Consider the following 27,125-nt stretch of genomic DNA (forward strand, 5'->3'; position numbering starts at 1 on the left):
TGGCAGACAAGTGTGTGAGAGGCAGGAAACAGTGAATGAGAGGTGGGGAACAGTGTGTAAGAGAGAGGAAGTAGAAAGCGGTGTGTAAAAGATAGAAAGCAGAGTGTGAGAGGCAGAAAACAGTGTATGAGAGACGGGAAGTAGGAAGTGGTTTGTAAAAGACAGGACGCAGATTATGACAAGCAGGAAACAGTATATGAGAGACAGGAAGCAGGAAACTCTGTGAGAGACAGGAAGTAGTATATAAGATATAGGAAGCAGAGTGTAAGAGGCAGGAATCAGTGTGTAAGAGACAGACAGGAAACAGAATGTGAGAGACAGGAAACAGTGTGTAAGAGACAGGAAGCAGAAGCAATATGTGAGAAACAGGAAACAGAACATAGTGTGAGAGAGATAGGCAGCAGTGTGTGACAGGGATACAGCAGCATGTGACAGGAAATAACGTGTGAGAGACAGGAAGCAGTGTGCGAAAGGCAGGGTGTAAATGAAGAAACTGAAGCCCAGAGTAATCAACTACATTTCCCAAGGTCACACCACAATCCTGGTTTAATCCTGGGAAAGTTCTAGATTGCACATTTGTCTGGTCCACATAGCTGGCAGTGGGAACTGCGTTGGCTGTTGTGCACCTGGCTCTCAGCACGCGTGTTCTTACTTATACTCCAGTTTTTCTGCTTCAGCACATATCTAGTCCTTTGTTAACAGCTGCATTGTTTTCCACACTTTTCTGCACAGTTTCATTTATTTATTAGTGGCTTCACCACCCGTGAGGCTGCAGTTGTCTTTAGTCCTGCGCAGTGACGAGCTCTGTTCTAACAGCCTGCCACCCATGCCTACCGTTTGCGTCAGTGCAAGGGTAGGGGAAGGCTAGGTGTCTGGCCACCAGACGTTGGCTTAGCTCATAAAGAGCATTTGTAGGGAACACTGGGCATGCCTCTCAAAGCTAAGATGCTTGCTTGGCCACCCAAGGTCAACTTCACTGCTTCCTCCCTTCGCCACGTTCCCCCTGACAAGGCAGACATAGATGTAGCAGCAGGCTCCCCCACCCCCACCTCTTATCATCTGGTCCCAGAAATCGCCTCCCATCATCTGGTATTTTCCTGACGGGCTCCCCACAGTGCATATTTGAACTTCAATCTCATCTCATTAACGGAAAGCCTGGGCATCCACGTTCCATTCCTGTTGCCTGGAACCTGCTTTGAAATGGGGCTGAAAAGGTCAATCTAAGAGGATGGGGGAGGGGGTGCTTTCCTGTGGCTGGTCTTTCTGTGGCTTCTTAGAGAACTTAGGGTCATAGTCAGTGGGCTTTCCTGGCCACTTTTGCTAAGGACTGCCTGTCTTTCAGCATTCAGGGAAACCTCCTCAGGGGGCCCCACTCAGCCGTGTCTGTGGGGGAACAAAAGCCATCCCTCGCTCTCTGAACCCCATCAGTAAGGTGTCCATGACCACATGTAGACACAGTGTGCCTCATCACACAGAGACCTCAGTCGGGGAACCATGAGGTACACAGGGCACCGGAGGTTCATGGAAGGTGGTTTGAGTGCCCCCCTCTCTGCAACACTACAGTAATCAAAGCAGCCACGGTATTAAAGTCAATGGAGGCTGGAGAGGGTTTGTCCTGTGAGCTCTTGCGAGCAGATTATCCGGTGTGCAGGCCTGGGTGGAGATTTGACTGTCAGTGTCTGGGGGTGATGTCTGTCTCAGTCTCCTGTCCCTGTATCTGCTCTTTTATCTGTGTACTCTCGCTCAGGTGCTCTACCCAGTTAAAGACCTTGGTGACCTGTTTTTACCCACGTGGAGGAGGATTCCTCCCAAGCAGGCAAGGCTCACCTTAGTTCTCCCTCTGCCTTTAGCAGAAGAAAAGGGTGATTAGCACATCTTAGCATATCCCATAATGTCCCTTAGGCCACATCAGATCACCAACCAAAGAAGCATCTAAATACATGTGGGGTGGACTTAGAGCCATAGACAACCATGTGGGGAGGGGCCGGTGTCACACGTCAAGTGGGGGACTGTGCCACGTGCAACGTGGGGGGCTGAATTACTGAGTCACAGGGCTTGAGTCTGCATGCTGAGTCGAGACCTCAGTTAATGCTTCCATGAATAGATGTATAGACTCCACAAGGCAAACCTCTGCAAATGTTTTGCTTTGCAAGCTCGATGATTGAGTTCTATGCCCCAAATGCCCATTTTTTAAAAAAGGGCTTGGAGATGTGTGTGCTTGTAATCCCTGAACTAGGGAAGCAGAGACAGGAGGATACCCAGGACTTACTGGTCAGCCAGCCTAGTCTAATGGATGAGTTCCAGTCCAGTAAGAGGCCCTGACTCAAAAAAGGAGGAAGAGGAAGAAGAGGAGGAAGGAGAGGAGAAGGAGGAAGATGAGGAAGAAGAGGAGGAAGAAGAGGAGGGAGAGGAGATGGAGGAAGAGGAGGAAGGAGAGGAGGAGGAGGAAGTCATCTGAAGAATGACACCCGAGGTAGACCTCTGGCCTCCACATGCTTGCTTACACTTGTGCACATCCATCTGCAGGCACTGGGACACGCCACAAAAAGGACACCACAAAACACAGACTGGCAGACAGTGAGATAAAGAAGGCTCTCCTGCCCGGTTCCAGCAAGTGGTTTAATCCTAGTACATCTCAACATTTTTCATTGATATGTTGGTCACTTGGTCCCCAACTGGGTCACCTGGAGATCCATCAAGTAAACACGAAACAGCTGGCACCAGCACCTGGCCCTGGACCATGTCCCTTTTGTCTACTCCTTCCACTTTCCTTCCTCCTGACCATGTCATTCACTTCCCATTGTGTGTTTGTGCCCATCTTACTGACGTGAGGAGACTAGGCCACTCCATGTTGCCAGTGTGCAAAGGAAGGGCATGGGGTCTGTGCCCCGGCTTGGCCCAAGGCTGCCCAGCATGGCCTCTGTTCTCAGTCACCTCCCAGTTCCTATGGATTCCGGATCACTAGCAGTGACTGGTCCTTGACTTGGAGAGGAAAGAGGCCACATCCCTACCAAAGCATCCTTCATTTTGCTGAGACCTATGGCTGAAGCCGATGGCACCCTAGCCATTGCTGCGGATAAGAACCCACCTCGAGGGTTGATTTTAGTAGCTTACGTAAGGTCCATCTAATTTACATCCCCATGGGTCTGGGGCTGCTAAATTACCCTCTGGTCATTCACCAACAGAGACAGGGGTGGGACTCCATCCTCTTTGCCTTTATCACCCACGGGAAACTGAGGCAAGGCTGGGCGTCTCTGTGGGATGGAAGTCAGAGGGGAACCCAGCCAGGTGAGCACTGCAGGGCCCATTGCTCCTTTAGTTGTCACATGGGAAAATAATGTGAGCAGCATGCTGTCCCCAGGTGCCATACTCCCAGGCCCTGTTTGCTCATTGTGGCTCCATTTGACTGCTGTCCCTCGCATAGCTCCCTAGTCACTTCTATGAAACCACAGCCAACTTTCCAAGAAGTGACTTCTGTTGTCACCCAGCCAGGAGACAACTGGTGTGCTTCTTGGGTGCGTGTAGAATAGTACATTTCCAAAGCCAAGTGTTCCTCCCGTGGGGAGAGAGGCGTTTTCTTCCTCTTCAACTCTGTTCGTTAAGTAACAAGTTCTACAGGGCAGGAGCTCTTCCCGGTTCACCATGCAGCCCCTTGGCCTCTGGTTTAGTAAGCATCCATGCTCACAGCCATGTGGAGCTGGGCATTCATGCTCAGAGAAAAAGCCCCTGACCCTCATGTCTGTGCCTGCATCCACCAATAAGGTTAAAGCTCTGGCTCTGGTCTCTGTCCTCTGGGTACTGGCTGTGTGTTTCCCTATGCAACTGTGACAAAGGAAATCACTCCAGACATGGCTCCATCACAGGGACAAAAGTCCCCTCTGCCAAAAGCCCTGGTTCTAGAAGGTTCCAGTAACATTTCCCCCCATTTCTCCTTTGTCCTAATCCTGCCCTGTCAATGAATACATCTCTTCAACCCTCACAGTGTACCCATGGCCTTAACACTACCTTCTTTCTGAAATGCATTTTACCCTTCACATCTACTCAGCTTGCTCATTAACCCTAGAAGTCTTTGCTTAAGGCCCATGTTCTCCATCCAGAGTCTGACTTGACCTTGACCACTTTTTAAAATCACAGCATCCTCCTGCACTTTGCCCTGTGCAACCTCTTCCCATGCCTATTACTTATAACACTCGGCACATCTGTCTCCCTGCATGACTAAAGTTCTCTGAGGAAGAGAGACTTGACTGTGCACCTTATGGATGGTCCCCTGGGCCCTACAACCATACTTTTCTTTTTGACACAGAATTGATGCCCACTGTATACTACATCAGAAAAACCCTGGAGTTTGGTAGAATAAGTGGAGAGCTGGTAGGTACTGAAGGAGCTGGAGGGTATGTGTGACTAAGGAAAAGAGGCTCTGGAAAACTCCTGGACAAGGAAGAGATGAGACAAGACTGTCCCCTGGAGAAGGCAGGTGTTGGGGGCAGAGTTTCTGTCTCTAGGGCAGCCAAGGACAGCCCTGCTCAGTGCCCTCTCCTGGGTCAGGTCCTCTGGAAACCCTTTCAGCCTGGGAGCCCCAGATCCAGCCACCCCATTGGTATTCAAGCTGCCCCACGCTCTGCAGAAACATCTCCCTGCCTCGGGGCCCTGACGCAGCAGCTCTGCCTGGGGCAGGAGAACAGCCGCTGTTCTGAGATAAAAATAGTGTTCAGTTGCTGCACTTTGCTTATTTTGTACTTTTGGGCAGTGGCGCATCTTCTGAAGTGTGGGGTGGGCCAGCAGAGTTCACCATTATGCTGTCTCAAGGAGGATCAGCCTCCTCAGAGGGGCCCTGTCATTGGACGGGCATTGTCAGCCGTCACGGACCCCAGCGAGTTGGCTTGGCTGCTGGCTCTGGGTCCCCAACGCCTGCCCCCCACCCTACCCCCACCCCCACATGCACCTTTCTTCCCCAGACTGATCAGAAATGCCCAGACAGAGAGGGCTCACCTTTAGAGACCATGACAAACAGAAGAGCCCTGTAGAGGAATAACGCCCGACCCTCTCTGCTGTGCCTGCATTCACTAACCAAGTTAAGGGCCCCGGCTCGCTCCATTTCACAAATGCACACAATAGGGTCCAGGGCAGTTGGGTAACTACTTCCCGATCACACAGGGAGCTGGCAGGAGATGGAAGGAAGATCTGAACTCATTCATTAAGGATGCTTGCCTGGAGCCCAGCTCCTTTCTCCCCTCCCTGTCTCACAGTGAGATGTGCCTTTCTCAGATGCTCTCTGCCCGGAGCTCCTATGGGTGGCATTTCTACAGAGTGAACAGTTGCTGTGGTGGTGGCCACTAGAAGGGACAGGCCTATTCTCCTTAAAATGTTGAAGTCAGTGCCTTGAAGCCGCCTGTGCGGGAGCAGGTACATAGCTGTATCGCTCCAGTTTGCCACATCTTGTAATTGGTACAACTGCACCCCTGGGGGTGTGAGTGGGAGAGGCCTGCTAAGTGGGAGTTTAGTTAAGAAAGAACCCGCTGAAGCAGAATTGTTGGCTTCAGGTGGATGTGACCACAAGTGGCCAGAGTTGTCCATGGTAGGGGCATGGGGCTCTGAGGACACTCTTTCCCTGGCCTGTGATGGCCTCTTTGCAGTCCCCATCTCCTGGCAAGTGCAGCAGCGTGGATGTACCTTTCTCACCTATGGCCCCTGAATGCTGGGCTTGGGTCAGGCCACTTGGGAACACACTGAGAGATTTTTCAATGTAACCCTGGAATCGTGCCTCAGTAGACAATTCTGTCTTTGAGTGAAGCCCACCCGGCATGGGTCAGACTCCTGGTCTCTGCCACATCCTCTGTGACCCTGCCTTACAGTGCCCCTCCACACATGGAACTGGCACCTGTGGGTTGCAGTAAGGTGTTAGAAAGATGATCCCTGGTCCAATTTACGTCCTCCCGTGCATTCCAGAACAGCCACGTGGCATAATGGGAATAATGGCGCCCCCAGAGTGTTTTTCCTCTTCACTCTTCACTCCCACCTAAAGTCAGAGGTTTCCTGCCTGGTTGCTAGTTGGTATCTAACAGCATAGGCTCCCACTAAAGTAGTTTTAGATTTTCCCTTGGTAGCAGTCTGCTCAGTGTGATGCTTGGTACAAAAACTACTCAAGAGCGCCAAGGGTGTGGGGTGTGGCCAGCCTTCCCCTCTGGTTTGGGAGGATATTTTGAGTATTCTACGGGCCCTTTCCACTCACCTCAGCAGACACAAGGACAAAGCAGACTCGTGGATCTGGAGCAGAGCCGAGCAAGGAAAACCCATTCTGTAAAATGGAGAGCCCATCCCTGACACAGCTTGGGAGTTCCGCTCTTGGCACTGCAGACCAGAAAATTCAAAGGTAGCGTCCATAGTTCTCTAAGTGGCCAGGATCTGCCACATTCTGGAATGAAGCTTACCACATTCCTGGTGTTTGAATTCCATTTCCTATCAGAGGGTCGCGGAGGACGGCTCCGTGGGCAAAGCTCTTGCCGTGCAAGAGCAGAGACTTAAATTTGGACCCCGGAGCCCAGGTAAAGCCATCTAGAAAAGCATGCACATCTGCAGTGTAAGCAATCCTACAGCAAGCTGGCAGGCAGAGACGGGGCCGACCCCAGGTCTTGAGCCAACTAGCCTTGAGGATGTCATGGTACAGCAAGCTACACTGTCTCACAGTGGAAGGTGAGGCTGTCAACAGAAGCTGTTCTCTGATCTTCATAATCAGGCCATCTTCTTCTTTTCCTTCCTTCATCCTTCCTTCTTCTTTCCCTCCCTCCGTGTATCTCTTTCCTTAGCTTCATGTAGCCTAGGCTGTGTTGGATGCCGCGTGTGTGTGCGTGCGTGCGTATGTGTGTGTGTGTGTGTGTGTGTGTGTGTGTGTGTATCTCCAAGGATCACCCTGCTCATCTGATCCTCCTGCCTCTGCCACACGAGTGCTGGAATCGAGGCCGTGTACCGCTGGTCTGGTGTCCCTTCTGTTACTATGGCCCAAGACAGTATAGGAAAAAGAAGGCTTTGTTTTAGCTTGCGGCCACAGTCCCTTCTTGAGGGAAGTTAGGGCAGAACTTGAAGAAGACACCCTGAAGGAACACTGCTTTCTGGATCGCTGAGTTTGAGACCCATGCTCAGCAAGATCTCAGCCCAGGGCCACCTGCCTAGGAGATGTGGCCACCTACAGTGGGCTAGGCTTCCCTGTATCAACTTACAACCAAGATAAACTCCTCCATGGACACGCCCACAAGCTAACCTGATCTGGGAGATACCTCAAGTGAGAATCCCTTGTCATGTGACTCTAGGCTATGTCAACTTGACTTTTCTTTGGCTGTGACAACCACAGCATCTGGTTTTATGCAGTGCCGGTGATTGAGCCCAAGGCTTCTGGCTTTCCAGGCATGCCAGGCATGCCATCCGCCAACTGGACCTGTCCCTAGCCCCTTGGCCTTAATTTATCCATCTGAATAATGGAGCAGACAATGTTAAAGTGTAGTTACAGCACAGAGCAAGCCTAGGCTCCCCAGAGGCACTCCACACTCACACCATGGAGACTTCAGGAACCCACAGGAGGGCCCTGGCCATTTGGGCATTTCAGTCACAAAAATCTGCCCTTTCCCTTTATGCTGCCAAATGCTCTTTCTCCAAACCGTCTCCACCTAGTCACTTCCTGGCTCTCGTCATCATGGGGGCTTCCAGAAACCCAGCCGCCACGCCAGGTCCCCAGACGAAAGCCAGCTCTTCCTAGAACTCACATGCAGTGACAATGAGGACTGAACTGGGTTTCCTATGACTTTTCCAGATTTAGGCTTTTAAAATCTAGAGTCAGTCCAGACCAACATCTTTATTTTCACTTAGAAGGTCTTTAAAGATTATGGAAACTTTGACTCTAGCCTTGACTTGGCTTGGAAGGAAGTTCCAAGACATGGCTCTCTCTGGCCCTTAGGTTGGATGGATAATTTTGCTGAGCACATAGACTGCTGTTGTTTCATTTTCCAGTCAGGAGGGAGGGACAGCCAAGTTCAGATTCCAACAAAGCCTGGCATTGGAGGGAAGAAGACAGCTAGCTGGGGCACTCGAAGGAGGTGGAAAAATAAAACTGTGGCCAACTAGATGGCTCCATTGGTAAAGTGCTCGCTGAATAAGCGGAAGGATCTGAGTTCACGTCTCCGGCACCCACATAAAAGCTGAGTGCGGTGGTGAACATTTATAATTACAGCACTGAAGAGGAGACCAGGAGGCCCTGTCTCAAGAAAGAGGAGACACCTGCTGTGGACATCTGTCCTACACACACACACACACACACACACACACACACACACACACACACACACACACACACTTCTCCCTTCACTGCTGAGAGGCTGCCCCAGAGTTGCAGCCTGTGTTGTCTCGTGCCAGTTCTCTCTCACTCACTTCTACCTCACGTCAGGGTTTTATTTTGGGGGTGATAAACATGCCTGAGAGCAAGTCGAACCTGGCTCTCTACAAAACCCAAACTGTTGGTTTAGAACGTTCTGAATAAGGAATGGTTTGCACTCTGCCGTCACAGTGAGCATGCTGGACTGTTCGCGTGGAGTACAATCATCACTTAAAAAAAAAAATTCCCATCTCTGGAGAATTCAGAGAGCAGTCAGCCTCACATTGGGAAAACATATCAGTCAAAGTGATTTCTGCAAGTGACACGGATCCGTGAGATTTGGGCACCAAGCGACACACACACTCGAAGAACAAAGCCACCAAGTTTGGAGTCTGTTGTCACATGTCACAGGCGTCACACTGTAGAAGTGTAGAAATAGTGAAAGATAATTGAAGGGTGTTACTTGGGAATTCTAGAGAAAAGGGAACGTGAAATAAGGCAGGAAAGAGGAGGACTGGTGGTGCAGGGAGATGGTTTCTAGCCCTGGACCCATGGTAGCCATGGCAACTGCTGCTTCCTCCTCCTCCTGGTTCCCCTCCAATTGCCTTCTCCTTTTTGAGACAGAGTCTCAACTATCCCAGGCTTACCTAGAACTCCTGATTTTCCTGCCTTCACATCCCAAGTGCTGGGGTTCCTGTACCTTCATCCCAGCCCTCTCACCTCTGGCTTCATGTAGTGCTACTGGTGGAAGCCGGGGTCTCCTGCCTGCCAGGCAAGCACCTACCGTCATTCCTAGGCACAAAAGTAACGAATTAGCATATCTTTATATCTGTCATGATAGCATGAACATGTTGGGTTCTGAAGTTTCTGTTTAAATCATGACTCTAATACTGTAAAAGGCTAAGTGATTTGGGCCTGGGATTAGAACAGGGATTCTAGAAATTTCTGAAGTGGCCCTAAATGGTTTTCTGCAATATTGGACTGTGTTTATGTGAAATAGCCTTCTTAGTTTTGGCAATTATAAAATCAACATCTTAATCAACTCCAAAAGGTGTTGCAATGCTAACACATCCAATACTCAGCCAAGATTTAATTCTTAATGTAAAAATAAATAAGCATACCATCTCTTTCATATGCAAATTGAACTTTGTTTTTAATAAATGCTAGAGTGGTGTGTATATCAAGGAACCATTTTAAAATAAAATTTCTCATGACTTTGTCATAGTAAATATTTGATTTATATACCTATTTCATAACTTAAATTGGGGCGGGGGGGTCACATGAAACTTTCTTGGGTGGAATAGAGTCTTGAATGGAAATATTATAGTCCTGGTTTAAAGTAAGGGGCAGCAAGCTTTTGCTCATAGTCCTACTTGGCCCTTAGATTGTTTTGCAAATAAAGTTTTATTCAAACAGCATGTGTGTTTGTTTACATATAGCTCTGGATTGCTTTGGCTCATTGATGGATATAGTGAGTAGTTATGACAGAGACTGTGTCATCTATAAAAACCTTTTCCAGCTGGTCCTTTACAGTAGATGTGCTGTCTCGTGTTTGTGACCACCTTTACGGCTCTAAGATGAAAATGGTACAGAGTCTTGCCTCTACCCTTTGTTAGATTGGTGGCTTCAGATTATCAACTAGTTCTCCGTGCATCAGTTTCCTTATCTGAAATGTTTGCTGTATGCTTGGGGTACATTAGCAAATCAGGCAAAACTCCCAGGTGAGACTGTGAAGGATCTTCATCATCTCTTGGCTCTGACTCTGTAGATGGCTAGATGGTTCTTCTGAGCTCAGCAAGGTTCTGCCAATCTTCTATAGGCCTCTGTCTGGCCGTAATTAAAATCTCACTGGGGACATTTGGATCCCCCTCCAGGCAACCTTTCTTTCATCCTCCAGGGGCACATACCTTAGACATAACCACAGAACAGCAATGGGGGCTTTGTCGGTGAACGAAAAGCCACACTGTGGACAGGAGCAGGCTCCCTCTGCCACCCGCCTTTGGACAAAATGACCTTTATAACCAACCTGTATTCTAAGAGCTGAGCAATGAGCTGACTGTAGGTCTGCAAAGCGCTACTGCCCAGGGTGAGCACGGCACAGGTCTGGGCCTGGCTGGAGCCCATGTGTGCAGCGTGCATGTGCGTGTGCGTGTCCTAGGCTTCTGCCCACAGCCCTCCAAGCACCTGGCGTGTCTCTGCATGTGTTTTCTAGTGGTAGATTTTTCTTGTCGCCTCTGCTACCATTCTTTTATGCTGGGACCAGGGCAGCTATCCATTCCAGGGCCCCGATTTAAGATCTGTGCTTGACCTAGTGCCTGGCGCATGCAGGTGCTTCTTCGGTGTTGGGCTTTCCAAGACATAACCAACAAATGTGGGCTCTTAGATCACTGTCCCAACACTCATCTTCCTTTTTATAGACTCCCTGCCTTCAAGACTCAGGATCCCATCACAGTGGGAACAGGCTCTTTATGTGCATATGAGTACGGAGGCCCCTGAGTGCTCTAGGCAGAGTCCCCAGCTGGAGTAGCCTGGAGTGTAGTTTTTGGGATGGCCAAATTGTAGCCGGACAGTGAGGGCCAGCAAAGGTAGCTGTAAAAAGTGACCGCATGACTGGGGTGGAAAATAGGCCCTATTGTCTCCGTTGTCGGTGGCAAGGATCTAACTGTTGCCTCTCCCTCCATAGCGCAGCCTTCTGCAACCACAGGGCTTCTGACACTGGTGAAGGGGTCTCAGCTTCTTGGGGGTTGGGGGCACAGGCTAGTCTGGAAGGATCTGCCAGTCTTCTGAGCGTCTCCCCCTTGAGTGTATAGGAGTGGGCATTTATAAAGCAGCAGCCTTAGATGGGGGTTGGGCGGCAAAGAGAGAGGTGAGTTAAGAAAAAGGTGAGTAATGGCTGAGTGGGTGACGAGACACCTGGATGACCGAAACCACATCCGGTTAGACTCTGAGTGTTCGGCTTCTGGACTGGATAGTGACCGTAGACAGTCTTTCAGGGTGTCCACTGCACAGCAGAACCAGTGGGTGTTAAATTCAGCCTGTAATCTAGCCATCAGATCCAGGGCGATGGAAGCCATTTGTCTTCTGGCTTTTGCTTTGTTTGGTAATTCTCACAAAGCTGCAGTGGGTAAAAGTGCTCTGGTCTGGGTGGCGGTGATGGTGCTTGACATCCCTAACTTCTCCAAGCACTGGTCTCCTTATCTGTGAGCCGAGAAGGAAGTGTGCCAGCGTGTTCGTGTGCAACAGCAGCAACAACAGTAAAAAGCCTGTGTAAAGTGCCTAGAGAAGTGTGAGAATCTGATAAGCGAAGGCTTCGCCGGCGAGGGAGGGGCAGGCGTCTCTCCTTCCCACCCACGCCCACTCTGCTGTTCTAGCTTACTCTCCCTGGAGCCTGTCTGTGGAAGGAGCTTAGGTGTTATTGGTCCCCCCCCTACCTGGCTGGTCCCCACCTGAAACGCCATCTCTGGCTTCGCCTTTCCTATCTGCACGAATCCCCCGACTAACCCCTCATCTTCCTTGTTCTGTGGCTGTCTCCTGCTCCGTGGCCTTACGTTCAGGCAGGGCTGAGTCCTTTGTCTGCTACTCAGCATCTGGGATGGCATTTGCTGAGAAAGCACTCAGAGGCTTCTGAGTGAACTTGGGGACCTACATTAGCACTTACAAATGAAAACGTACTGCCTGTGGCAGTAAGCACACAGTAAATCAACCAACGTTGATGGCGCTTCCTCCCATTTTAAGGATGAGGAAGCTGAGGCTTTGTGATGGTAGAACACACTTGCCCAAGGTTAATAATTGTGATGCTGACTTGGACTTAGGGGTTAACTGAACTGAACTGCACAGGAAGCACAGAGTCACGAGAACAGTGACAGGGGCCTGCCTCTCTCACTGTGCTCCTTTACTGGGTGAGCATGCAAGGCCCCTTTGGCTGCAGGTGACATGCTGAATAAGCTAAGACTGTCATCACTATTGTCAGCACCACTTCTGTGAGAATGAGGTCAGGGCTGGGTGCCCAAGGGCCTCGAAGTACTGTGAGACTGAAGGTAGGACTCAAGCCTTCCTCACACCCAAGGAGCAGGGCAGGGCCATTTTTGAGGTTGAATTGTTTTCCTTTTGGTACAAAGGCAAACTGTTAAACTCCGCTTAATTCTTACTGTTGAGCAGGAAGGATAATGCTTCGGGGCTTATGAAGACTTAAGAATGTAGAAGATTCCATGAGAATCTTCTCGTGTGTTGTAAGGACAGCGCCTGTGTGTATGTGTATGCATGTTTTGAGTGTATGCATGCACGTGTGAGTCTATGCATGTGTGTATGTATGCATACATGTGTTGGATGTGTGCATGCATTTGTGTCCACACGAATGCACACATTCTGTATTAGTTTCATTTCTGTTGCTATGATAAAATACCCCGACAAAAAGCAATGAGGAAGAAAGGATTTGCTTGGCTCACAATTCCGTGTTATATAGCTCATCATCATCACAGGGCTGTCAAGGTAGCACAAAATTAAAATAGATAGTCACATCACATCCAAAGCCAAGAGCAGAGAGAATAAATGCACGTGTGTTAGTGCTAAACTCATTTTCTCCACTCATATAGCTCGGGACACAAACCTAGGGAATGGTGTCACCCATAGTAGGCTGGGTCTTCTCACATCAACTAACTTAATTAAGTAATCCCTCACAGCCATAGCCCCGGGCCAACCTGACCCAGCTCATTTCTCACTGAGACTGTCTTCCCAGGAGATTCTAGATTGTGTCAAGCTGACAATTAAAAACTAAACATTGGCCGGGCAGTAGTGGCACACACCTTTAATCCCAGCACTTGGTAGGCAGAGGCAGGTGGATCGCTGTGAGTTCGAGGCCAGCCTGGTCTACAGAGAGAGTCCAGGACAGTCAAGGATACACAGAGAAACCCTGTCTTGAAAAACAAAACCAAAGAAACAAAAAATAAAAAATTGAACATCACACACCTGCAAGAGCATATGCATGCGTGCGTGTGTGTGTGTGTGTGTGTGTGTGTGTGTATTTGTGCCTGCACATACACATGTCTGTGCATATAAGCATTTGTGCATATGTGTGCACATCTGTGGGTGTGTATGAGCACATGTGTGTACACACACAGGCCTGAGTCATGGTGTGGTAGACATCTCTCTTGGCCCTTTTCCCTCTTCCTTGAGATATGAAGAGATGGTCCAGTCAGCTGCCCTCTGTGTCCTTCCTATGGGTGGCAGCAGCAGCTTCTGGCCACCAGAGCATAAGCTCCAAACAGACATTAAAGAACAATTCCCTTATTGTAGCTAAAGAGAAAAGCATATGGAAACAGCAAAGAGCATTAGCATCTGCTGCCCCGCTTCGGCTGCCCCTCCCTTCGCAAGGTGCCTCCTCCCTCCCTCCAAGAGAGACCAGGCTGTGCTCTTGTTTCCAGCCAGCCAGGCAGGACCACAGAGCTTCTCAGGTGTTTGAAGAATTCAGCATTGTATGTCCAGTGCAGGGTGTTGGGAGGCCACAGTTCCCTGGAACTGACACTGTGATCTGCTGCTTGCTCACCCGTGTGGCCTAGGGGAAGGTCAGTGATCATTCCCCTGCCTCAGTTTCCTTATCTGTTAAATGGACTTGGCAAGAGTAGTAGCTGCATGTGGGGACGCTCATGAGGATGAAATGACACCCTGCCACGGTGGCATCCTGTAAGACTCTTGCTTTCTGTAAGGATACGAGTCCCCTGATCCTACTGTACATCTTAGCTTCTACTTTCCTCTCTCCTTTGGGAGGAGATGGTGATGGAGCCTAGGGCCCGTGCATGCTAGGCAAGTGTGCTCTCTACCACTGAACCACGCCCCCTGAGCCCTTTTATTTTATATTGAGCGTGTGGGACCTTGAATGGTAAGTACCCTATAGTCTCAGGCGTTTGAATACTCGATCTTCAGTGGGTCGCCCTGCTTGGGCAGCTTAGGAGATGTGACCTTGCTGGAGGAAGCGCGTAACTAGGGACAGGGCTTTCATGGCACTCCCGGTTGGCTCTCCGCTTCTTGTTTGGGATTCCAGGTACGAGCTCCATGCCTCCCTGCTGCCATGCTTTCTCACTGTGCTGGTGATGTATTCTCGTCCCTCTGGAACTATGAGCCCTACTAAACCCTTCCTTCAGTGAACTGACTTGGTCACGGCGTTTTTATTTACAGAATAGAAGGCTTACTGATACGAGGGGTGTCTTGCTATATGGCTGGGTCTGATGGGAAACCTCTTGTCTGAGCCTCCTGAGTAGTTACCTGCCTGAGTTACCTACCCTGAATTTCACATCTTTATAATGACTTCATAGGCTCTGCATAGAGCCAGGTCACACAGCCCCACCCCGAAATTTTCCCTTTTCTATTTCCACCCTTACAGATTTAGACCTCATCCTCCTTGCTCCTAGCAGGACCCTGAGCTGAGGCGCCAGGGTACCATTTAATGACGGAATCTGGGAGAGCCAGCATCCTTCAGAGAACTGGGCCAGTGCAGGTTCAGCCTGCCTTGTCTGTGTTTAGCCTGCAGCCTCTGGTCCCACCTGAGCCGACTTTTGCCTCCAGCTAGCAAGACAAACTGAACGTTGTTATTTTAATGTATCTGGTCGCCTGTCAGAAATCATTTCTAAGGTTGTTTTCTCTTTCTCTTCCCCTGTCCCCTTGCTCTCCACACAGCTGTGTCTTAAAAGTGGTTAGTGTGACACAGCTGTCATCCCCTGGCTCCTGGGAATGGAACGACAGTGTAAAAGCAGGCATGAGAAGGAAAGTGGGTGGCACTGGGTGAGGAGGGGGGTCTCTTAAAACCCAAATCATGATCACAGTATTTACTCATGGTGGGGGATACACTGTGACACACAGGTGTTAGGCAGAATCAAACAGCACAGAGGCCAATCTTCCTTGTGTTTTCCCACGAATGTGGAACTGACTATGACGTGTAACACAGTGTGGGGCTGACTATGACGTGTAACATAGTGTGAGGCTGACTATGACGTGTAACACAGCGTAGGGCTGACTATGACGTGTAACACAGTGTGGGGCTGACTATGACATGTAACACAGTGTGGGGCTGACTATGACGTGTAACACGGTGTGGGGCTGACTATGACATGTAACACAGTGTGGGGCTGACTATGGCGTGTAACACAGTGTGGGGCTGACTATGACATGTAACCACTGTATGGGGCTGCAGAGGGGACTCTGTTAACCACTGTCCACTGTTGTGTCAAAATACCTAAGATTATCCCCCTTTTTAAGGTGTGTGGCACCCACAGCCCTCAAATAACTACAAATACAGCCGGATTCAAGGCTGTGAATGTAAGAAAATGCTGAGCTTATATTTACTTATTTCTCTCTCTCTCTCTCTCTCTCTCTCTCTCTCTCTCTCTCTCTCTCTCTCTCTCTCTTTCTCTGGTTTGTGTGTAGTGTGTGTTGTGTGTGTGTGTGTGTTGTGAGAGAGAGAGAGAGAGAGAGAGAGAGAGAGAGAGAGAGGGGTGGGGAGGGAGGGAGGGAGGGAGAGAGAGAGAGAGAGAGAGAGAGACAGAGAGAGACACTTTTTCTTCAAACTTAATATGTGGTTCTGGAGCATGCACTTTGTAGATAACAGGATTATGTCACAATGTGAAAAGTTTGGACTAGCCTAGAAGGCTTATTTTGTCTCATTATTTCAGAGACATCAGATAACAGTTACTCGGGCACATAGCTCACCACATCTCAGGTCTCTGTAAGGTCATAGGGGCAGAGGAGGCCTGTCTACCTCAAGGTAGTCAGGATGCAGAGATGGAGTAAGAATTCAGGGTCCCCATGTCCCCCTCAAGAAAGCACCCCTAAGGGTACCCCTCATTCTAAAAGGCCCCACCCTCCATTCAGTTCCTTGGACTGGGACCAAATCTTCAACCTTTGGGTCGTTGGGAACATTTAGAACATAGACACAGAAGACTGTTAAAAACCTTGAGTCATCCAGAGGGAGAATGAATCAAGGAAAGAGCAAATGCTTTAGGAAACGGTATTATGCTAGGCCACCATGTTTAGTCCGTCAATAGAAACAAGTCTAGAGTACTGTATTGCTAAGCAGAGCCACAGCCTGCGCTGTAAGCAGGCATGATGTTCCCTGCGCCGGCTGCATCCTCTGCTGTCCAGCAGGACAGCTCTGGCTGGACCTCTCTTGTACTGGTGTCTGGTTCAAAGCCATCCCCAAGCTGTAAGAGTGGCTCTAGTAAGGACAGGGGATGTAGTTGGTGATGTGCACACCCTTTGCTCCCGAGTCAAACCACCCAGAAGTCTCCTGGTATCGCAACTCCCAGATCCACCAAATGGGTAGCTCCCGGGTTGGGAGTGTGTAAGCTCCCAATGAGGCCATCAGAGAGGCATGGTTGAGAGCCAGGGCACTAAACACTGTGAGCTTTTCCTATGTCATTCATCCAAGGGACAAATTATTTGAGATGGGAGTGAGGGAGAGGCCCAATAGAAGAGTGCTTGCTGCACAAACACGAGGCCCCGTGTTCACATCCCCAGTAATCACACCTAAACGAAACTGCTAGATGTACATGTAAAGTCTCAGCACTGGGGATGTTGAGGAAGGAAGAGCCTGGAGCTGCTTGACCAGAAGCCAAGTGAGTGAGAAGAGCAGAAGAAGACAGGATGCGACTGTAACAAATAGCAAAGGAAGCAAGCAGGTAGCAGCCTGCTTCCCAGGCTCATGGGAGGTGCCACCCAGAGGCCTGGCCACCTGTGACCCCTCAGGACGGGCAGAGCCACCTTAGCTGGGTACTTCACAAGTAAGTCCTGTGAGGCTTAAAGAACATCTACTGTCTGACTCCAGCCAGACTTCAGACTTCCGGGCCTAGCTAGCCACAAAAGAAAAGGCACATTACCAGGGAGTGGGAGAGGGCTCCAAGGATAAAGTGCTGACCACACAAGCTCAGAGCCTAAGTCCAGGTTCCATGTAAAATCCAGATGTGGTGATGCACACCTATAAACCGAGAAGACCAGAGTTGAAACAGACAGTAAGAGTGTGTCTCTTCCCCACAGTTGTGTGGAGAATGGGGACTGACTCTGGCATGAACCCTGGTGCCCCATATTTGACCACTTCCCCTTGGTGAGGAGGCCTGGTGGCACTCAGAGAAAGACTAAGCAGGCTACCAAGATGAGACTTCATAGGCTATGACCATATAGTAGGGGAGGAGGTCCCCCTCGGTCATAGACCTAGGGGAGGGGAATAGGGTGAAAGCGGGAGGGAGGGAGGAATGCGAGGATACAAATGATGGGATAACAGTTGAGATGTAATCTGAATGAATTGATTTTTAAAAATCTTTGAAAAAAAGAAGAGTATGTCTCAAAAAATAAAGGAGAGAGTATGGAGGAAGTCACCTCCATATGCATACATAGATGAGTACACATGCATAACACACACACACACACATACACACACACACATACACACATGAGACAGAGAGAGACAGAGACAGAGACAGAGACAGAGACAGAGAGATCCAGAGTCTTTTGAGCATTGACGTTTCCCAACTATGAACCATCCTCCCATCCTGCAAGGCATAGGGCACACTTCTCTCAGAGTAGTCTCTGGGACGGATAGGCAAAAGGTGGCTGAAATAGCCCACCTTTTCACTTGATGCCCAAGCAGCCAGCCTCTGTTCTAACCCTAGGACAACAGTCCTTGCCCCTGACCCTGTTGGGGGAACTTCAGGGGCCTTGCCTCCCAAGCTTTCTAAATAACGATGGTAATGCTTATAGAACCCCAAAGGCTTGGTTGTTTGGACCCACCCCACTGTATATAATGCCCCAGGAGCAGGCGTCTCTGCCTGTCTCACTCCCACAGACATCCTCAGTGCCTGGGGTGCCAGATGGCTCAGCCTGGACACCCAGGAAGTACCTGTGAATGGACACAGGAGAGGTCACTGTTTGACAGTCACATCTGTTGATGTGATCTGTGCTGTCGCTCTGACAAAGTCACCGCATCTCACCCACCTTTAGCATATAGCTGTTAGTACACCTATTTGCCAGAGGAAGAAAACCTGGCTCAGAGAAGTTCATGAACTGTGGCAGCATCACACAGCTTGGAAGTGTCAAGGATGGGGTTCAATCCAGCAGACCAAAGGTGGAGCATGCTCCAGAATCACCCTGTTGTATGATGCCCAGTGGTCCCCCAGAGTGTCACATTCCCTGAGATTCTGCATAGCTCTTCCCAGCTCGGGCAGCATAAAGAACAGACAGTCCACCACATTGCTTCTGCGGGAAGTGACCAGCACTCTCTTTGGGGACAGTGACACAAAGTGAGCTCAGGCGAGGTCTGTAACTCCACCCTGGAGCTTGGTAGACAGTGACAGGGCCTGGGCCTGGTGATTTGTTTCATCAGGAGGGGCAGACCTAGTTCCACGTTCACAGTTCACATCCCCTGCCGTCCCAGCATCTGGTCTCAGGGTCACATCTCCTCATGTGCCATGCGGAGGCTTTCCAAAAAGCTTGGACGTGAGCGTAGCTGTCACTGTGGACACAGACACGGCCTCTGCCAGCCCAAGCCCGGGTGTAAACAGGAGGTCGACGGGGCTCCTGCACTGTGCAGGGAGCAGCTTGAGAGGCCGCAGCATTTCGTGGGAATCCAGCCAATGAAAACATGTTTGGAAACCCCTGGCTCTGGTCGGTGGGCCAAGGCAAGCAGCGACTCATAAAGGAGATTTAGGGCATGAGGGTGGCATATTCATTTGTACCTTCACACAGTAAAAATAATTTATTGGCAGCTACTGGGAAGGTTTTGGTCTGAAATCACATGGCTGGCGATATGAAGCCCTTTCTTTCTTTTTCTTTTTTTCCTCTTTCCCTAACCCAATTAGCCTGGGCTTTCAGGATGAAATAACATTGACTTTGGAGTGTGTGTTGTGCTCATGTGCATGTGTGTGCATGTTTGTATATACTTGTGTGTATAGTGTACATATGTATATACATTTGCATGTGTGTGTAATGCATTATGTGGTGTACATGTGTGTATGTCTGGGTATGTATATGTGTGTTTTATATATCTATAACTGTGTATATGTCTGTGTAGTGCATGCGTGTGTGTGCGCGCGCACGCGCGCACATGCCTCTATATTTCGTTATTTACAGGTGTCTTCCCTCACTGGTACTGCAAGCTTCCCGAGTGTTTCCTCTGAGGCTGTGGTAATGAGCTCACCAGCTTGCCATTTATCACCCAGATTGTGGCAAGGGGAGGGGGAGGAGTCTCAGAGGCAAGGGATGAGTTGTGGATAGGGATGTCTTTCATCCGCTGGAGACCCATTTGTCTCCTTAAGTGCCTGTCCCACAGGGACCTGGGCAGGAGTTTGTGGAGAAAGGTGAGAGCTGAGACTGAGCAGACACATAAGGGGTGGAAGCAAGAGAGGCATCGGAGGGCACCAAGGGAAAGATGACCCTGGGGGCAAATGCTGTGTTGAGATTTAAAATCTGCCTAGACTGGGGGGTGCAGGGAAGGGGGCCCGCCAGGGAAGGAAAAGGCGATGGAGACAGGGATGCTGAATCTGAGGCCACCAGGCAGCTGTTCTAGTTGACATCAGCATGCCAAAGGTCGGCACATACCAGGCTACCTTCTTCCAGGAATATCAACAGAGATGCTGTCAGAGCTGGGGTCACTTTGAAAATACACACAGGGCACCCAAGCAATGTTCCTTGCACCCTGCCATGGACACAGGCTGCAGGGCTTGTGGTGGCCCTGTTGTGTGTAGCAGGGCCTGTTACTTTCCTGCTGTGGGACTCCCATAGCTTTTGCCCTTTTTCCTCTGGGAAGCCTTTCCTTGTTAACTCTTTCCTCCCCGCCTGCGCCCTCCCAACCTACCTCTCCAGCTGTAACCAGCTTTAACCGCTGTGACTGGTTTGGTACTCAGAAGGGGCGCCATTTCAGTGTAGACTAGTGTGGTGTCCTTGCCAGCGTTTCCACTGCCACCTCCATGGAGTGTAAAAAGGCGCCAACATAAAGATGTGCAGTGCCAGCTCCCCTACTAGGCGTGGCTGTCATCATGTCTGGGTGGGGCCCTTCTCCCTTCTTCCTCCTTGGACTGGCTTTCCAGCCTCAGTGGTCTCTGATGTCAGATTCTCACCGCCTCTGACCTTGCCTGTGATCTCCTAGTGGCCTAGAGCTTGGTTATCTTGGCCTTGGCTTTAGCACAGTCAACACAAACAGATGTGAAGGGCTGCCTTCCTAGTGTTTTCCACAGGGACCTCATGGGCAGACATGTGGCTGGACTACTGACAACCACTGACCTATCTTTTAAGATTCTTTCATTTGTTTGTTGGTTGGTTGGTTTTGGAATATATTTTACTGAGAATATTTGCTTGGGTGTTGTGACAAAGTCCGGCGTGGCCGTCATCTTACATAGTAACCTTTTTGTGATAAGTGCAGTTAAGGATCTATTGATTTTTTTAAATCCCCATTGCGATATGATTTCATCAATCTTGAGCCCATGTTCCAAATCAGACTTGTGGGTGTGTGCATGTGTGGAGTGACAATGTCCACATCCAGTGTCTTCATCCTTCCTTATTTTGAAACATAGTTAGTGGCCCTGAAGCTCACTGAGATGCCTAGTCTGACTAGCCTGTGAGCTCCAGGGATCTGCTTAGCTCCACTGCCACGCACCCACAGGGAGTATTTGTACCAGGCACTGCCATACCTGGCTGTTTCAGTGGGTCCTGGGGATCAGAAACCAGGCCCTCACTATGCCTGCCTGCCAAGCATTTCTGCCCCCCGCCCCCCACAAGCCTCCCGTATGTAAGCTTTTAAACAAAGTGTTCCAGGATCTAGGCATGTTGGTGTACAGCTGTCATCCCAGCACTGTGGAGGCTTTGTTAGGAGGACATGAGTTGGATGCAGGGCTGTGCAAATAGTAAGCCTCTGAGAAAAGGAAAGGAAGGAAAAAATAAAGGCGAGGAGGCAGGGAAGGCTGACAGGGATAGGAACAGCTTGTACTTGGTCTTTCTGGTACTTTCCTTTGGGTTTCTTCCTCTATGCTGCCTTTGCTTTCCTTTCTGATAGTGTGTGCTAGTCGTCACGCCTGTAACATGGAAAAGACTAGAAAATGTGGGGCTATAAGTTCCCCCGAGCCTTGACAGGCTTGGGAAGAGGGTTCAGGCAAAGATTGCACCAGCAGGTCCTCTGGGCTTTGCAGCTTTCAGCCCTAAGGAACAGCTCCCCAGGGCTGCAGCCCAGGCAGAGCCAGATGCTGGCCATCAGAGTTTATCAGAGATGACTGTTGTGACTGGAGAAAAGGCCGCCACAGAGACGAGCTCAGTGGATGTGTCCAGAGGTGATTAGGCCTTTTGGAAGGAGAGCAAGGCAGCCAGAAGCAAGAGGATCAAGCCTTGGGGCAGGCAGGAAACCAAACAGTTCCAAATACCAGGAAAACCCTAGAGGTGGCCCCTGTGTCTCGTGTGGCACTCACCTGGCTTTGCTAGTCCTTGTTTTCATGGACATTAACCCCCTGTCCTCTCAGCTGGACATTGGGCTGTCCTTCATGTGTTGGCCAGAGCCAGCAGATTTTTTTTTTCAGGTGGGTTTTCTTTATTCCTTCCCTCCCTCTTTCTCTTCTTCCCTTTTCCCCTCCCTTCCTTCCTATGGTGCAAGAAATGTAACCCAATGCGTCATATACATCCTAGGAAATCTCTCTTGTACTGAGCTGTATTTCCAACACTTTTCACAATGTTGTTATTTAAAATTTGAAGCAGAGACTCTGCTACTTGTCTGGGCTGGCTTGAAACTCAAGCTTGAAGTCTAGGCAGAACCTATAATCTGTTCCCCAAGTAACTGGCATAATAGGCCTGTGCCACTGGCCCACTTAGCCATGGGAGGGAGTATTTATTTATTTATTTATTTATTTATTTATTTATTTATTTATTTATCGGCATGAGTGTTCTACCTGCATATACACCTGCATGCCAGAAGAGGGCAGCATCAATAATATTATAGATGGTTTGTGAGCTACCATGTGATTTCTGGGAATTGAACTCAGGACCTCTGGAAGAGCAGATAGTGCTCTTAACCACTGAGCCACTGCCAGGCACTTGAAGGGAACTGGAGCCATCATGGAGAGGCAGCTCTGAGCAGGTGGAACATTTCAGTCTTTCTGGTCTCTGGAAAGGAGTGTTGAGGTCTTGAGAAAGATGAAGGACTGGCCAAGGATGGAGGGGCCTGTCGGGCTCAGGCCAGCCTCCCTCTCGGAACACAGTTCAGGACTGAGGCAGGAGGAGAGGAAGTTCAAAACTAGCCTGGGCAACTTAACAAGATCTTATCTCTAAAAGTGTGTGTAGGGGATATGTGAGCGTGGGCATGGATGTGTGTGTGCCTGTGTTGCACACACTCACAGGCACATGGGTGACAGGCTGGGTTTCTGTAGGTTAGTGGTAGAGCAATTGTCTAGTATGTGTGAAGTTCTAGGTTCAGTCCCCAGTGGGAAAGGAGAGGAAGAGAGAGGACGGGTAAAGGAGAGGGGAGGATAGAAGAGTGAGGAGACTGGGCTTTGTAATTTTACCCACAAGCAGATGTGTAGGGGTACAGCTGTCTCACAGCTATTCTCAAGGCCCCCTCAAGCCTTCCAGTGTTCCCGGGATCCTTCCAGTAGTTTTCCTCACACCTATCACTTATTGATGACAGATGTTTATACAGAGCCATTCCCAAAATGCTTGCTGATTGGTTCACTTTAAACAACACTCAAGCCCATCACTCTTCCATATAGGTGAAATCTTAGTGGAAAGATGCAGCTTTGCCCCACAGAGATCCAACGAGACCGGTGGAGCCTTCCGGTCCTTTTCAGAACTCAGTAAAGTCGCTGCCTAGAAAGGGGGCATCTGTGCCAGGTGAGGTGGCTCGGGCCTGTCACACCAGCCCTGGGGATGTTAAGGCCGGAGGATTGTGAGTTCCGGGCCAGCTTGGGCTACATAATGAACCAGTCACAAAGATGTCAGAAAACCAGTCAGAAGGGAGCTGGGGTCACAGCTGCCTCTGCTCCCTGCATGCTGGGATGCTGCTTGTCACGAAGTTTATGGAAAACGCCTGTGTGCACTTCTGAAAGGACGAGCCGGGAGGAAATGATGGAAGAATAGTTTGTTTTTGACAATCCCTACACAGATCTCAGGGCTCTCGGTGGGGGCCCAGCACATGCGCAGAGAACCATATTAGGTTAGCTTAGCCACGTTGCATTATTTGTTTGTGTGTGTGTGTGTGTGTGTGTGTGTGTGTGTGTGTGTGTGTGTGTGTGTGGCCATGGGCATGCTTCTGTGTGTGTGTTACAGTGTGCCTGCCATGGTGTAGATATGGATGTCAGAGGACACTTTTTCAGATCATACAGAGAGATGTGAAAGTCTGTATCTGCTTGAAGAGCAGAAGATGGAAGTAGGAGGAATGGACTCTTCTGCTTGACCTCTGACCTCTGACACCAACACTCTGTTAGAGGCAGTGATCTAGGTTGTAGCTGGGATGGCACCAGTATCCTTTAGAGCGTTCATCCTTGCTCTCTTAAGCTTTATTAGATTCCTGTTCAATGATCTGAGAAAGAACTTTGCTAGCCAATCACATTGATTAACAACCAACTCAGACAGTGTTGACCAAAACCCATGTGGGACCCATCTTATTACAGATGAGAAAATTAGTCAGTCACTAAGCAAGACATGGCTAATCCTCTCTCTGTACCCAGTGTTCATCCCACACAAGCAACGAGAACAAAGGCTGTAATCCCTAAATGCATGGATGGTGTCAGGGGAGTCACAGCTACCACCCTTCCCTCTGAGAAACAGGACCCAGGGACTGGGATTCAATTGACCTAAAAGAAGTCTGATCATATTAGAGACCAAAAGAAAGGTAGGGAAAGACGTGTGTGTGTGTGTGTGTGTGTGTGTGTGTGTGTGTGTGTGTGTATCCAGGATCATATAGCCTGCCTCTGAGAGCCATATCTTTCTACCTGATCAAAATCGGCTCTAAACAATCCCAAGGTTAAATGGGGGTGGAGGCAAAGTACACTTAATTATTCTTCTGGAATAGAAATGGATTCCAGCAGCAGCTTTGAGGGAAGGCAAAGCAGGAGCAATTAGAAGTTCTGAGACTCGAGATGAGTGCAAATGTTTGAATGAACAATGATTATAATAAGTACATTAAAATAAAAACAAGTCAAAGGGTTGCATTTGCATAGATAATCCAAGGTGAGAGTGTTGGGTTGTCTACAAATAAAAGAGACATGGTCTTTCTAAATGGAGAAGTCGTACCCAATGCGTCCACCGGTAGAGACAGATGGAAAAGAGGAAATTAAGACAAAATATTTTTGGAAGATATATTTATGTGTAAATGTGTGCGTGTGTGTGTGTGTGTACATGTGCATAAGTGTGTAAACATCTGTCTGAGGGTGTGCTCGGTTCTACATTCACAGGGAGTCTGGGAGAAGGTGTCAAGTGTCCTTCACAGTCCTTTGAGGCAAGGTCTCTCCCCAGACCCGGACTCATTCTTTCTTGGCTAGACAGGAAGTCAGCAAGCCCTAAGACACTCCTGTCTCCTCCCTGTAGGATCTGGGGTTACAGATTGTACAGAATGCCTGAAATGATGTGTGGGTCCTGGAGTCAGAACTCCAGTCTCCACGATTTCTCAGCAGCCCTCCTAACTCCTGAGCAATCTCTCCAGCCCCCAGGCACTGTATTAATTAGTAAAGTTGTTACATAGTTGGTGTGTGTTGCACATTCTTCCTCCTACCTTAATTGAGAGGGAAGAACCTTCCAGAAGTTTCCAGCACATTCACCCTCACCAAACTACCCACAAGGTAAATGCCATATCTGTGTTCCCGAGGAATCTGAGGCACAATGAGTCACTTTGCACTGCTGTTGTGGTTGCTTAGCTTCCTTGTGTCTGGTCTCTTCTCCTTGGTTAGGTCTGTTCTTCCTGCTTCGCTGTGCCCCCAAACACTCTACGGACACCTTCTAGGGTTCTGATAGGAGATTACCCAAGGATTTGTTTGTGGAGATGGTCTCTCTGTGTAATACAAGCTTATCTGTACCTGGTTGTGTTGACCAGATTGCCAGGTCTAACGTGGCAATCCTCCTGCCTCTGTCACTTGAATGCTAAGATTGCAGGCATGGGCCATTATGCCCAGTCTTTTTTTTTTTTTTTAAATCATATTCTTTCTCCTCCCAACTCCTCCAAAACCCTTCCTACTTCCCTACACACATAACTGCATGTTTGTTCTCTCTCTCTCTCTCTCTCTCTCTCTCTCTCTCTCTCTCTCTCTCTCTCTCTCTCACACACACACACACACACACACACACACACACTCAAAATAACAAAACAAAAAGTGCACACACATATACAGAAAAAAAACATGGAGTATGCTAACACGGATCAACTGCTCCTGGGCATAGCAGTGGCTCTCAACCTTCCCGATCCTGCGACCCTTTAACACAGTTCCACATATTGTGGTGACCCCGAACATAGTTATTTTTCTTGCTACTTCATAACTATAACTTTGCTACTGTTATGGATTGTAATGTAAATAATTTGGGGGATAGAGATTTGTCAAAGTGGTTGCAACCTACAGGATGAGGACAGGACCCCTGGCCCGGGCCTTCTCTGGAGTGTGGTGGGTATTTCTAGTGACTCTTTTTTACTCTTTCTCAGCAGGAACCAATTGCAAATAGCATCTTGGTTAGGAATGGAACTTGGTGTCCACTTCCCATGCTCAGCGCTGCGATGTTTGTCTATATTTTGTGGGTTTTGAGTCAGGGTCTCACTGTAGGCCAAGCTGGTCTGAGACTCATTCTATACATTCAGCTGGCCTGATATGACAACAGCAATCCTCCTGCCTCTGCCTTCAAAATGCTAGGGTTACAGGCCTGGGGCCCCACACTCAGGTGCTTGCCTGTGCTTCTGTTGATCATTCTTGAGTCAGAGTCTTGGGGCGCAGCCCAGGCCTGTCTGGAACTTCCTATGTAGCCCAGGAGAACCGGAAATCAGTGGTCCTTCTGTCTCTACACAAGTGCTGGAGTTCCAGACATGCACCACCGTGTCCAGCTCCTAGATTGTCTTTTGTTTTGTTGTTTTTGGGGGGCAAAGAAGGGGATTATTTTAGTGGGGAAACGGTGAGGCCTGTTTGCCTCTTTGGGTTCATATGAAGAACTGGGAATGGTGTAGGTGTGGTAATTCCTTACTATATTGACAGAGAAATCTACAAAGTAGCTATGGCATACATATAGAGTGATATTACTCAGACTTTCCTGAGAAAAGAATCTTGTACTGTGCAGCAGCACGATGAACGCTGCGGGCCCAGAGAGATGGCGCAGCAGCTACGCGAGCTTGCTGCTCTTGCGGATGCCCGGAGCCCTGCTCTCAGCACCCATACTGGAAGCATGATTTCCACCTGCAGCTCCAGCTTCAGGGAGTCCGATGGGCTCTTCTGGCCTCCAAGGGTACTGCACACATGTGCACATAAAACATACATACATACATACATATGTGCATACATGCATACATAGCAAGTTCAAGGCTAGCCTGGGCTTCAGAAGTGGAATCCTATCTTTAAAGGAAGGAGGTCGGAGGCGCAATTACGTAGATCTCATAATTTTTTCAATGTTTTTGAAGTTTTAGTCCCACAGCAATGAAATAAAAAATTTAAAGGAGATAATATAGGAGGACGCTGAGGCAGAACTGTGGTCACTAGAGAAAGCAGCGGGATGGAGTCCTCAGGCCTCCAGAAGCACCTGAGCCCCCTTCTCTGCGCCTCCCAGGGACTTTCTAGAAGCTGTC

The 27,125-nt window shown here is 49.2% G+C and overlaps 1 protein-coding gene across 1 annotated transcript in view; it reads left to right on the forward strand.

Annotated features, from left to right (window-relative positions):
• The window catches only part of Xylt1 (xylosyltransferase 1), a 285,739-nt gene that overhangs the window by 142,324 nt on the left and 116,290 nt on the right, over positions 1-27,125 (forward strand). The gene's annotated exons all lie outside the window — the stretch shown is intronic.

This window comes from Acomys russatus, chromosome 7 (assembly GCF_903995435.1).
Source record: "Acomys russatus chromosome 7, mAcoRus1.1, whole genome shotgun sequence".
Lineage (NCBI taxonomy): Eukaryota > Metazoa > Chordata > Mammalia > Rodentia > Muridae > Acomys > Acomys russatus.